The sequence below is a fragment of the Podarcis erhardii genome, assembly GCF_964252035.2.
Source record: "Podarcis erhardii genome assembly, chromosome: 4".
NCBI lineage: Eukaryota > Metazoa > Chordata > Lepidosauria > Squamata > Lacertidae > Podarcis > Podarcis erhardii.
In genome coordinates this window covers 63,965,664-63,980,259 of record NC_138508.1, presented here as the reverse complement: position 1 = coordinate 63,980,259, position 14,596 = coordinate 63,965,664, and the positions used below count along the sequence as shown (strand labels likewise).

General features: G+C 41.8%; 1 protein-coding gene across 5 annotated transcripts in view; it reads left to right on the top strand.

The window, feature by feature from the left end:
- The window catches only part of IL1RAPL1 (interleukin 1 receptor accessory protein like 1), a 676,350-nt gene that overhangs the window by 77,149 nt on the left and 584,605 nt on the right, over positions 1-14,596 (top strand). The window contains exon 1 of one of the 5 annotated variants that reach the window (XM_081858876.1): positions 14,378-14,445. The exons of 3 other annotated variants lie outside the window; for them this stretch is intronic. The gene's annotated coding sequence lies outside the window, so the exon portion shown is untranslated. Of the gene's footprint in view, positions 1-14,377; positions 14,446-14,596 lie in introns of those variants that run through there. One more of the 5 variants, XM_081858878.1, reaches the window with a different exon arrangement.

The following is a 14,596-nucleotide window of genomic DNA, read 5'->3' as shown; positions in this document are numbered from 1 at the left end:
ATCCTGTCAAGCCTCATCTGATTTTAGCAGCTGTGCAACAGGCAGCAGTTCAATGAAACTTTATCAAACCATGCTCATGCTGGGCAAAACTTTTCTTGTGGAATTTTGATACATCATGCAGCTTGTAAAGACTAGAGGTGGCAGTTCTGTCTTCCCCATCTGCCAATGTCATACAACACTGATTGACCACAAGCAACACGTGGCTAATAATGTGCTAACAAGGTATTTACACACAATTCATAAACAGAAAATATGTAAGAGTCACAAATAATAGGAGTTCAAAGAAACGTTCCATGGACAAAAATAGAAGGCGTAGTCAGTCAGTATCAAAGACCACTGAGATGGAGGCAAAATGCCTTTGAACATTCAAAATGCTGCAAATGTGGGGTGATAGGTGCTCCAAACGTAGAACAGTTTTTCCGGATAACAAACTGTTTCAATAATGAATCTTCATCAGCAAATAAATTGTCCCTAGGGGTACATTAAGTAGCAATGGATCAGCAATCACTTGATAGTGTAGTTACTGAAACAGTTCGTTATCCTGTTGAAAGGCTTTTTGCCTCCATCTCAGTGGTCTTTGATACTGACTGACTACGCCTTCTATTTTTGTCCATGGAACATTTCTTTGACACCTATTATTTGTGACTCTTACATATTTTCTGTTTATGAATTGTGTGTAAATACTTTCTTAGCTCATTAGCCACGTGTTGCTTGTGGTTGTTCAGAATTTTCTGCTTTGCAACGCGGGATTTCCTTTGTTGTATAATGCCATACAACAGTCTTTCCTAGCCTGCTGCCCTCCCCGTCTTTGGACTACAGTTCTCATCATTCCTGACCATTGGCCAAGCTGGTTGGGGCTGATGAGAGTTGGGATCCAATAACAGCTCGAGGACACTAGGTTGGGGAAGGCCAGTATGCATATTTATTCTTAATCGATTTCAAGGTTTGAATCAAAATGTAAGTTAAGATCATGCCCTGACCATTTTCAGTTATCTCATTTCTTGGTTCACAACATTTTTTGAGAGATTCCTGTCTGCAAGCAATATTTTCAAGCATGTCTTCCTGGAATAGTTATTATGCCACATTGTAGCACTGCTTGAATAAATTGAATATATGCCCTTACTACCTACTGGTTGGGAATGGCGAAATTGTGTAGAGCTGTTGATTTGTGCTGCATACCTGGGGATAAAAGGGGAACTTGTGACTGTTGGCAAAGCACTTGACAAGATAAATCAAAGAGTATGACTGAATTAGTTACCGTTTGCCGTGACCTTGGATAGCTTGTATATATATTCGAGAAACCAGCAAGTAGGAAGCTCTGCTTGAGCTACTGAAGAATATGGCTGGATTTCCACTTCTGTATATTTGGTTTCTTCATGTTGGAAATAGGTTGCACAAATATATGGAGTAAAAAGATTCTAGAAATGGCTAGCATCAGTGTATTCCTATAAAATAAAATACATTGAAATAAGAGTTATTCAGACTGAAGATCTTGACTATGTTTTGTTGATGGACTGTAGCAGCCTTACTTGTTCATAAACCCTCCATATAGAGGTATACTTTTTTAGTGATGGACACTTAACTTCTTTTTTCTGTCATGTTACACCTCAGAGTCTCTTTCTGGTCAATGGAGAATATATACATTTGTCATATGTCTCTCAGTGTGATGCACTGTTGAGATCAGAAGATGACCATATTTGTAAAAAGTGGAAAATAACCATTTACGGTAATCCAGGGGATCTATGGGCAATATGGATCTAGTTGGCATGCAGATACCTTTGCAGTTGCTCCCCACCCCCTGATCAGAAGCATAAAAATTCACATCAAAATTTGCTTTAGGAGAAATTCAGGGTCAGTTCTATAAAACAGGGCTATCAGTCTCTGAAAGCCATTTATCATTACATTTGGCACCTATCATTTTTCTATAAACTTTGGAGATTACTCCAGCACCGAGTTCCTCTTTCAGCTTAAATTGCAAAGAATTTAGATAGGTAGCATATAATTACCCAATTATAATTAATTGGTTGGATTGCTAAAATTAATCGCTGCTATTATTGCAAAAAAGAAAAAGAACCATGAAATACTAGATGGTGGTGGCAATTGCAAGTTTTTTTCCTGGGCTACTTTGGAAATAGAGCTATATAGAAGTTTATAAAATAGTCCAAGAAACATATATATATATAATAAACTCTCAGGTTCTAGTCACCTAGAGAAAAATAGGTTTCTAAGGACATGAGCATTGCCATTTTTTGTATGTTAAAGAGTGTGTGTGTGTGTGTGTGTGTGTGTGTGTGTTTAATGGTCTTTTTTGCTCTGAGAAACCAGAGACACTTATGAAGCACCAGCACTGAAAAGGTCATTGCTTTGACCTGCATCTGTTTCACCCACCTCCTTGTCATGCAGCAGTAAATTAATCAATGCAGAGTCTTCTTCATAAACAGAATAAAACTTTTACTTGAGAAAATAAAGTTGTTCATAAACAGCATAGTTAAAGAGCATACACAGAGTGCTCATAGCAGCTATCTGACTCTTCACAGAGGCACAGTCTTAGTTAGTGATTAACTAGAGTCCTGGAGCCCCTCTGTCTGCAACAACAATACATTCACATAGGCATGCACTAACTGAGACACACAGGCACTGACAAGACACTGACTGAGGCCCATAGAGAGGCTGGCTACTTTTATAGGGGAGAATGAGTCATCACCCAAGATGAGTCATGAGTCACAGTGACTTTGCAGTTTGCTGTTAACAGTTACAGCCAGCAGATTTGAATGATTGCATAGACCTTGTAGGCCTTTGCCTTCCTTCTTCTGCTCTGCTTCTGCTCTCAAGAAACTTTGTCTCATGACACTCTTGTGGTAGGCAATTGCAGAGCTTCATGCTCCAGCACCAGGGGCAGAGAGCAGACAGGGGCGGGGCTGGCGCGCATCCTGGGCATGGGGCGTGCCACCTGTGGGGGCGGGGTGCCCAGCGCAGGCGGGGGGGCAGCTGCGATGGCATCCTGGGGATCACGCTGGCAGGGGCGGTGCGCTCCCCCCCCACTCCTCTTCCTCCGCCAGTGGTGCCAGGCACACCAAAAAGAGTCCCTGCTCACATGAAAATCTCACTTTCCAGGCAAGTTATTGTGGGGACAAATAGTCTGAAGTTTACCTGTCACAAATGGACAAGAAACTACAGTGGTACCTCTTGTTACGTACTTAATTCATTCAAGAGTTCTTAATCGCTGAGACGGCAAGAGCGTCGGTGGCAGAAAACTCACTCCGAATCTGACTGGACACAGGTTAGAGCTCAACATCGAGCCTACCAAGTGGCGATAGCGACGGCAAAGACGACTTTCTTCACCGCCTCTATTGCATCTGCAGAAAACAGCAGCAGGAGACTCTTTCAGGTTGTTCACAATTTAATGGAACCACCTTTACCACGATGGGCTCTGCGGGGTGGTGAATGCTTCCCTCTGTGAAGGAACATTCCCAGATCCGCTGAAAGAGGCGGTCATTAAACCGCTTCTTAAAAAACCATCTTTAGACCCGGCCAGTATGGCCAACTATCGCCCAGTCTCAAATCTTCCATTCTTGGGCAAGGTGATTGAGCACGTGGTTGCTGAACAACTCCAGGCACTCCTGGAGGATGCGGACCATTTGGATCCCTTCCAATCGGGATTCAGGCCTCATCATAGGACTGAAACTGCCTTGGTCGTGCTGGTTGATGATCTCCGGCGAGCTAGGGACAAAGGTGAGAGTTGTTTCCTAGTTCTGCTGGATCTCTCAGCAACTTTTGATACAATCGACCATAACATCCTTCTGGACCGTCTAGAGGGGCTGGGAGCTGGGGGCACTGTTATACAGTGGTTTCGCTCCTTCCTCCTGGGCCGTGTCCTCCTTGGACTACTGCAATGCGCTCTACATGGGGCTACCTTTGAAGGTGACTCGGAAACTACAACTAATCCAGAATGCGGCAGCTAGACTGGTGACTGGGAGCGGCTGCCGAGACCACATAACACCGGTCTTGAAAGACCTACATTGGCTCCCAGTACGTTTCCGAGCACAATTCAAAGTGCTGGTGTTGACCTTTAAAGCCCTAAACGGCCTCGGTCCAGTATACCTGAAGGAGCGTCTCCACCCCCATCGTTCAGCCCAGACACTGAGGTCCAGCATCGAGGGCCTTCTGGCGGTTCCCTCATTGCGAGAAGCAAAGCTACAGGGAACCAGGCAGAGGGCCTTCTCGGTAGTGGCGCCTGCCCTGTGGAACGCCCTCCCATCAGATGTCAAAGCGATAAATAACTACCTGACATTCAGAAGACATCTTAAGGCAGCCCTGTTCAGGGAAGTTTTTAATCTGTGATATTTTTGTGTATTTTTGGTTTCGATGGAAGCCGCCCAGAGTGGCTGGGGAAACCTAGCCAGATGGGCGGGGTACAAATAATAAATTATTATTATTATTATTATTATTATTATTATTAACCTGAAACTGTTCTTAAACTGAGGTACCACTTTAGCTAATGGGGCCTGCTGTGCCGGAGCACAATTTCTGTTCTCATCCTGAAGCAAAGTTCTTAACCCGAGGTAATATTTCTGGGTTAGCGGAGTCTGTAACCTGAAGCGTCTGTAACCTGAGGTACCACTGTATACTGTCACCTGATGCATGTATCTCTGACAATTTTGTTGAAGTGTCACTCCAGAATCTGAGAGGCACAAAGCCTCTCCTCACATTACTCAAGTATAGAGAGCAAGCATGATGAAAGGGGGCTCAGAGATGTCTCCAGATTTTCCCTGCTCCTCCTGACCTCCCAGTTCCTGTCACCGTGTTGTGGATAATATCAGCAGCAGGGAACCTTCTGTATGTGTAGAGGTTCACATTGCAATTTAGAACTCTGGGCCACTAGAGTTTTAAAACGTGGAGAGGGTCTCCATGCTTAAAGATAGTACCTACTGCCAATATCACCCTCGACTCATCGATGTGAATGGTGGAGGCAGGAGCATCAGCATGATTTAGGAATGAGGCTTCAAGCCCCTTTCAACTTACTTGCCCTGTACATAGGAGAAACACATGAATTGGGACTGTTTTCATATAAGGAAGTCGCCTGTAAAACTAGAGCTGCAGTGTTATGCATACTTTCCTGGGAGTGAACCCTATTAAACTGTGACTTACTTCTGGGTATAAGATTGCATTGTAAATGTGTAATTGGATTAGTATATCAAAAATTTTAAATGATATACAGCAGGACACACACCCCTCATTGTCCAGACTGTCTTGTATGTCTCCAGTTTACTGTATTTGTTACATGTAACTTCTAATGTTCTGCTGACTGTCATAAGCAAGAGTTGGAGAATGGTTACACGTTTCCTGCCAAGCCTCTAGAGGGCTTGTGTGTGTGTGTGTGGTGGGTGAGGGAGAGAGAAATAAGCAGAAAATGCAGACAAACAAACAATATCTGTATAATAAACTGACAGGTACCTCAGAACTGTGTTCAGAATCCATAAGATAGAACTGTCACTTAGCACTATTGAAATAAAATGTTTCATCTTGCACCTGATCTTCAGCACATTTGTTTCCAGTGTCCTAAGCATTATTACTCCTGCACTGTGACCTAAGCAAATATACCAGACAGCCACTTTAATTTCAAGGGGATTCCAAAGTTGTGAGCTTGCTACTTTAATTAAGGACACAGGACAGGGGTTTTTGTTTTTGTTTGTTTCATTTTCAGTATCTTGAGTGGTCAGTCCCGGTTAAGGTGAATAGCAAACATTGAACAATGGCCTGTTCATCTTCATATTTGCCTATGGCACCCTCATGGACGTTAGGGCCTGTACACACACTGTTTATACCTGCTTCTCTCTGGACAGGAAATGCAGTAGAACCATGCAGTTTCTGAATCTGTGAAATAAATTCAGATGTTGGTATGTAACAAATAGAACTGGTCTGGAAACCGGCATATGCATTTGCACATATTTATGCTTACACGAGTAATATCAAAGTCTTATAACTGGTCTACATTAAAGCACAACTTGTAGTTTTAATGAGACACTACTGTATTGAAATGTTTTCCTCATATAAAGATTGCATATAAATGTAAAACCACTGTTCAAACTATTTATGAAAGAGTTCACCCTTCCATTTTAATGAGAGTTTCTAAGAGACAGTGAAACTATTTTAATACTTTCAGATTTATGGGACTTTATCCAATTGCATTATTGGAAGGAAACTCGCTGTCTGTACTTTGTACTATGAAAATTCACTTTAGAAGTTTCAGCTTTGTGAATATATTAGCCAACAAATTTAAGCATATGACAAAGAGAGTCCATTTGAAATTGGTAAATTATTTGTAAAGGATTGTCAGCTAACGATACTTTGGGGTTTTGTTTTCTTTTTTTATACTGCATTTACTTTTTGTGTTATGGTTTGGAACTTCTCTGTTAACTTCTGTTTACAGTTTCTGTTCTCATGAAAGAGCTGGCTAATTAACTGAAATTATACGATTTCTTGCTGGTATGAGAAGAAAGAAGCGAGAAAATCTGAGCATCGTTACCAGTAGTCCTGACAATGTCTGTCTTTGTTGAGGATGGAATTGATGTCATGTTTGGCAGCCAACCAAGATTGTACTGCAAGTAACACAACGATATTTTGGACATGCTTTGCAGGAATTTCCTTTCCAAAATCTTTCTGCAAAGCTTCAGAGTCAGGACCATTTTTCCTCTCTTCACAAAGAATTAATATCAAGACACGGCTTGTGCTTTTCACTTTTTAAGCAAAGATAATGGAATAATCACTAAAAGTCACCAAGAAGAACTCAAGGCAAACCCACCTAGCTTTGATAAATGTATTGGCTTAAATCAACTGCAGTCCTCTTGTCTAACATCTAACCTTAAGTAACATAAGTCACACACGGTATTTTTGTAGCAAAACATGAGCTGGGGGCTAGCAGGAATTAGTGTACAATCAATATGCATATGCTTGCACGGCCACTAATGTAGCAAACAAATCAACAACTTGGGCAATTCTACCCAGCTGTATTCTGAGATGTCTGAGTTGATTCTATGGCTGTCACCAAGAGTGCCAATTTGGCCCCATGACCATGGGTACCATGCAGTGTGCATGACACTGGCACTGAAATTTGTGGGTGCCCAGCCTCTTCATGTGGAATTTTGTGGGTCCTCGGGCACCCAGGGCCACAGGGAGTTGGCACTTATGGCTGTAACAACTCTTTACTAAGGACCTGACTTCAGCTTTGTAATATGCTTGTCTCTACAAGAATCAACTCCTTGACTTTAGTAACAAATAAGTATTTGTGTCATATTCAACTTTCCTACACTAGCATTTTCAGCCCCTGTGTGGACTGTCACTCCAATTTAAATATGGACAACCAGTTTCTATTGATCACTGCAGATTCACCAAGCTCTTGTTTTATTCCCACTTGTACCATTGTCCTTATTTTTTCAAAATCTTCTACTGTCACCACACAGTTATATTATGCTGTTTAAAGAAAACTTTAATCTATAGTCCAGTAGCCGTGGTACTTTAGACATGGTGTAAAACCAGCCAGGCACACTTTATAAATAAAGAAAATAACATTAAAAAACTTCCCTGTACAGGGCTGCCTTCAGATGTCTTCTAAAGGTTGTATAGTTACTTATCTATTTGACATCTGATGGGAGAGCATTCCACAGGGTGGGCACCACCACTGAGAAGGCCCTCTGCCTGATTCCCTGAAACACTTCTCACAGTGAGGGAACTGCCAGAAGAGCCATGAAGCTAGATCTTAGTGTCCAAGCTAAATGACGGGGAGGATGGTCCTTCAGGTATACTGGGCTGAGGCTATTTAGGACTTCAAATGCTAGCACCAACACTTTGAATTGTGCTTGGAAATGTACTAGTAGCCAATGTAGGTCTTTCAGAACTGGTGTTATATGTTCCCAGCAGCTGCTCCCAAACACCAGTCTACCTGCCACCACCCTGAACACAGAATTAACCTGCACGTCCATGACTTCTGGTCCTGCACACCTGGTCCTTCGGGGCACTGTTACTTCATTCAGGACCAGAGGGTCCCCCACACCTGCCCGCCCCCTATCCCCCAGAAACAGTACTTCTGTCTTGTAGGGATTCAGCCTCAGTGCTCAAAGGTAAATACTTAAATTGGTTACTGTTTCTTTAAATGACAGTTGTGCATAATACAGAAACGTATACAGGACTGACTTGTAAAAGCATAGCTCCTAACCCTTTATATGTTAGTTACTCTTGTCCTTCTGCCTCAGCTAGTCAATCTCACCACTACCAGGTATTTCTGCTGGTTTGCTATGCACCAGGCTTGCAGGCAGTTCTCTTCTCTCTGGCCAGCTCCAGAAGCTGCTTGCTGAACTTCCCCACACTGCTCACTGCACTTTAATAGCCTTTTCGCCAGTCTTCGCCTTTAGGTGCAGTATTCATGGAGTTCATGCTAGTAGGAAAGACCAGATTTCATCATGTGTAGACAAAGTCTAGCTCTACTCATCATGTGTAGACAAAGTCTAGCTACTATTTATTGCCTTTAGCTAGATATGTTGCATTCCAACTACCTGACAGCAGTCACTCTTTTTATTTTTATTATTATGTTTAAAAATTTAACAGGGTGATTGTCGAAGTAGGATGTGGTATTTTTGGTCTGCCAATGTGGCATTTTGCTTGTTTTTCATTTGAAAGGCCTACCTCAGCTGTGTGATCATTGTCATCTTTGACTTGTGTTACCCAGGAAACAAGGGAACCTTTTTTATATTGCTGTGGTTCATTTTTTTCTCATTCCCTATTTATTCATTCTTTGCTAGCCTGTTTTGTTTAAGGGTATATGCTGTAGTGTTTTGTTCTGTTAAATCACCACCAGTAAGCTTTCATTCTCTCTTTCATAAATGCTTCACATTACAGTGCTTTAACATATGGTGATTGTGACTCAGGGTTTATATTTACTTCGGTAAAACAGGGCTCTAGCTAATGTATGTGCCATAATCATGCTGTAAAAAACAACAACCCTGTGCTTTAAGTACTGTAAAAATTCACATGCATGCTAAGTGCATGAGAACTGACATCTCCAAAGGAACAAAAATTGCAGTTTTGTAATTTATATTAAAATGACTAATGTTTTGGAGCCGTGGTTCTGAAATAATGCTGTGCCAAATTTTTGCTTTTTTATTGCTAAATAGCTGTTTCAGGGAGTGAAAGTGAGGTGTTCCCCCCCCCCCCCGTGGGGAGCTTACCTTTAATCAATCAATTTCCATCTACTACTGCCTTCTCTTTTTTTAATGATTGTGTGCTCTACCATCCTAGCACTTCTTTGATGTCATTTTTCACCATAGGATTACGGGAATCACATCCTGAATATGTTTACTTCACAGTACATAGGAACATAAATCATTGCCTTACACAGTCATACTGCTGGTCCCTCTAGCTCAGTGCTGTCTACATTCACCAGTAGAGGCTCTGCAGTCCCAGCCATACTTGAAAATGCTTGTCTTTACTTGAGATAGTTTTGTATGCTAAGCATCTGCTGTACCATTGAGCAAAGGGGAAACCACATCACCGATCAGGTTTGCCCACAGGACAATATCATCAAGGCCAATCAGAGTCTTCGTATTTGCCTTGGTCTGAATGAGAGAAAGTATGATGCTATTGTTCAGAAAGCCAGACTGATGTTCTCTGTCTTACAACACAGCACTAGTGATTTCATTGTCTGCAAGTGCTCTGTTCATCAGCCAGTTTCAGTCTGCCAGCAGAAACTTGAACCTCGGGTCTTAGCCAAGATCAAGAGAAGGAAACAAAAAAGCAGTTTCATGAAAGAAAATCATTTTTCTCCCTCCAAGGTAGAGCGGCCTTTATTGGGTGTCAATTGCATAAAATAATGAGATGAAATAACCAATTGCATAAAATTAAGAAAATCCAGGTCAAGGTAACAGAGGAAAACTGTTACCAGAAAATTCTAGAAACTTCTTGTTTACAACTCATCCCCCAAAAGGTAGAGAGTTGATAAACCCTTTCTACTAAATATGATTGTTTAAATTGGTTAGTTTTTCTGTACCCTGTTTCAGTAAATCCAGCTTTATAGTGTAAAGCTGCATAACTGTGCTTTTATGCTTTAATTACTGCTCCAAAAAAAGCAAGCTGCATGGCTGGGATTTTGCTTGGCATGTAATGTGAGACTAGTTACACAATATGGATGGTTTTGCATACAAATATGTATGTCGGTACAATACACTAATTGTTTCCAGGAGGAAATATATTTGGATGTACATCTGAATGTATACCCACATGGTAGATATACAAATACATGCAACAGGATCTGAGTGAGGAGGTGGAAACATGGTTGCCATAGCAACCAGGATGCTCATTTCTTCCACCTGGCGCCCATCCTCTTGTGAAGAGTTCCATGCTCTTTCAAAAATAAATGCAACCTAGCATTGAAAAGTGAGAGGGCACATCTATTTAGATCTGTGATGAGTGTTCATGAAAATTATGCGACTGTTTCAGTTCAGAACAATTTAAAACTTGGTTCTACCATTAACTATGTGGTTCGTAAGAGACATGCTTCCAGGAACTTGCTTTCTTCGTTGAAAATATATCATAAATCACAACAATTTATGAAATAGTGAATGGTTTGTGCTTATTCAGGGACCATGTTTTAAGGGGTCTCAATTCCTTTGCCTCTTGTTTTCTGGGGACTGAAAGTGCCAGCGTGGTGTAGTGGTTAAGAGCGGTGGACTTGTAATCTAGTGAACCAGGTTCACTTCCCCACTCTTCCACATACACCTACTGGGTGACCTTGGGCTAGTCACACTTCTCTGAAGTCTCTCAGCCTCACTCACCTCACAGAGTGTTTGTTGTGGGGAAGGGAAAGGCGATCGTTAGCAGCTTTGAGACTCCTTAAGGGGAGTGAAAGGCGGGATATCAAGTCCAACCCCCCCCCTTCTTCTTCTTCTGGCTCAGATGTGAGTCAGCTAAATAGGAAATCCTTGGCCACCCCTAAGGCATTTTCTTGAAAAATACTGCAGTCTCCTTCTAAGATCACACAGGAAACAACCTCAGAGAGAGATGGTGGGCTTCAACTCAACAGTATCCCTAATCAAGATAGAATCAAAGAGCTGGAAGGTCCACAAGGGTCATCTAGTTCAGCCCCCTGCAATTCAAGAAACTTTTGCCCAACGTGTGACTCAAACCCACAACCGTGAGAGAGTAAGCATCTCATGCTCTACTGACTCAACTATTCAGGCATTCATGACCGTATGCTAGAAGGCCCTATGCAAGCCCTCAAATCAAGCTCCTAAATGGAGGTTTCCTGGTGAAGGAGTCCTATGGACTATGGCAGCCCTTCCCTTATTAATAACAGCACCACCAGACTATCAAGCATGATGGATTAATCTCCAGTGATATGTCTGAGGGGAGGGATATTATAGCAGTTAACAGATGGCAAGCATTTGGAAACCCCTCTCTGACCCACCCCTCCAGCCACACCTACTTCCCCCCACCAACCACCAGACTGGCTGATATCTGTAGATGATCCTCACAATGTCACCCTGCTAAACACATCTTTCAAGAACTCCCACCCTGCCAGGCACTCACTGAAACCAGAGCTGGTATATTATGGAAAACTTTCCACTGACATTACTGGCAAGGGAGATCCCCTGCTATATGTGTGGATTACCACCACTTGTCGACTCACAGTTGTCATTGTGTCTGACACTGTGCCACTGCTTGCTGATAGAAGATTCATTCTACGTTTCTCTGGTTCCATAACCAAGAAATCTTACTCTACTTTCCTCAGACCAGCGTTACATATGTGTGTGTGTGTACCAATAGTTACAGACATCTAAGCCTCTTTTTGGAACAAAAGGGAATGAGCACAACAAGGTTGCTTTAGAAGCTGTATTGTTTGAAATGAGCACCCATTGTTGGTGCTGCCATGGAAATTATAATTTGAAAGCTCAAATTTTCCCCAGAGTATTGTATGTTGTTATAAGCCTGTGCAAGCCTGAACATTCTGAATGTCCATGGATTTTCCCCCCTATTCAGACCACTCTCCCTTGTTCAGCCTATTAGATTGGATTTCTCAATTCCCATATCCCACTGCTAGAGCCTTCACAACAGAGAAGCCTGTATACATAAGCTGATGAATCTTTGCTTTTGCTTATCCTTTCTTTTATGTGAAAAGGAAAAAAAAAAATTCAAACACCATCAAACAACTCTGCATCCTTGCCAAACACACGTCAGAGCAGGTACACAAAGGTTGGCAGTCGAGTGGTTCCATAATAATATAAAGCATTCAACAAAGTGCAAAAGAGGGGAGGGAGGGACCCAAGCTATCTGTATGTTAAAAAACAAAGGAATGGCTTTTAAGGGCTTTTAAAGGGGCAAATCTAAACGTTTGGACTGCTTTGGAAGAACATAAGAAATTTCCAGGCTAGAGAATTTGCCAGTCTAGCTTGGTATCGTCTACCTAACTGACAGTGGCTTTCCAGGATCTAAGGCAATATCCTTAGGATCTTTCCTATCACCACCTAGCTGATCCTTTTCAACTCAAAATGCTAGGGCTTCTGAATAGGAAACACACGCACTGCCACTGAGTTACAATTTCAGTTAGAGAGAAGCAGGTTATAACCTTTTTGCTCCTGTTCTATAGTCTTCATCCAGATCGCCTCCAAAATTGCTAAGGAGAAGACTTATGGGCATAATTTGTACTCTTACCCCCCCTTTCTTAACTAATATCATTTTAGGAATAGAGAGGATTTTTATCTTGACCCATGGCTGCTTCTTACAAAGAAAAAATATATGAGGCGCTCAAGGCAGAGAGTACATAATGATTAAAAACTACTATCCTTTCCATCCCTATAACTCTGGGATTCCTTGAAAGCTTATCAGGGATCTTCACTGAGGAGATACATCTATATTCCTGAAAGACATCTTACTTTCTTCCTGAACACAGACGCAATTGAATATGACTTGGCTTGAATGGATAGTATAGGAAAGATTGGCATGCTATTTTTTGCAGAATAGAAAGAATACTACTTCACGTAGAATAGTTAGTAGTACAGCATATTCAATTCAGCACTGTTGCTCAATTAGTTCTTGTAGTTCACATGTTCTCTTAACCTGAACATATTTATCATGACTCACTGCAGTTAAGGATGCCTCCCCTCACACCTGGAATTTTAAAGGGTGGAATGCGTTGTATTTTACTACTAATAGTATGATTATTGAAAAATGCCATTAATTTTAAAGATGCACATATAATGGTGAAGTTGTAACTGTGGTGAATATGTTCTACCTAAGAGTGAGCTTGGGTGCCCAGATGCCTATTACTTTGCAGGTGTAACAGGGCCACCTAAAAATAAGATCCAGAGAATTGCGTACATATACAAAAGTATATATAGGCTTCCTTGTTTTTGTAATCCTCTAGAACTCCCAAATAGACTGACAATGAAATTCCCAAAAGTACAGAATGTTGAGATGTCAGCTAGAAAAAGCGAAAATTGGAGGTGAGGAGATAATTGAGGGAATGCGTGTGCACAAACCCCGTATAGCAGAGGTGGTAAACCTGAACCTCTGGATTCTCCCCTGGAACTGCTGTTTCTTCAGGCCACACCACTTCTCCATAGGCCATAGCCATTAATAGGCCTGCTCCATGCCCTCCTCGAGTCATTTGCCTGACTACATTATATGCTTGAACATGGTTGCCTTAATAGCAAGAAGTATGTGTGAAAAACTGTGATTTTGACATGGTTTGAACATATCCTACTGTAAGGGATGTACGAACATATGTACCTCAGTCTATTCTGATATTGATTGGCACTTCCAACTGGTATTTTCCATGCCACTTCTTGTTGTTTAGTCATTAAGTCGTGTCCGACTCTTCGTGACCCCATGGACCAGAGCACGCCAGGCACTCCTGTCTTCCACTGCCTCCCGCAGTTTGGTCAAACTCATGTTGGTAGCTTCGAGAACACTGTCTAACCATCTCTTCCTCTGTCGTCCCTTTTTGTGCCCTCAATCTTTCCCAACATCACAATTAGTTTATTTTGCAGAAGTCAATGTTCTGTTTTGTCAGTTGCTGATGAAGAAATGTACATATTATTAACCTCCCCCCCATAGCACACAATAGACATGCATACATCAGCCATCAACTGATATTTACAAATCAGTTACCTTCCTTGCATGTTCCATTTCAGAGTTAATGACTTTCCACAGGTGTTGCCCTGTTAGTCTTCTGAAGCAAAAACAACAAAGAATGTTGTGACACCTTAAAGACAAAGTTAATGAAGTAGCTAATGACCCATCACAAAGCTATCTACACCCACAATCTCTCCACCCACCCAACTGTCTAAGCAAGAGGCATTATGATAGTGCAATGACACATTTCTGCCAAGCCAAAGCAGATGAGGATGTGCAGCAGGTCCAGAGAGGGGTGTGGCCTGAGGAAGGGCATGGCCTAGGGTAAGTCACTATAACTAGTTGCAGATAGGTAGCCGTGTTGGTCTGCCATAGTCAAAACAAAATAAAAAAATTCCTTCCAGTAGCACCTTAAAGACCAACTAAGTTAGTTCTAGGTATGAACTTTCGTGTGCATGCACACTTCTTCAGATAC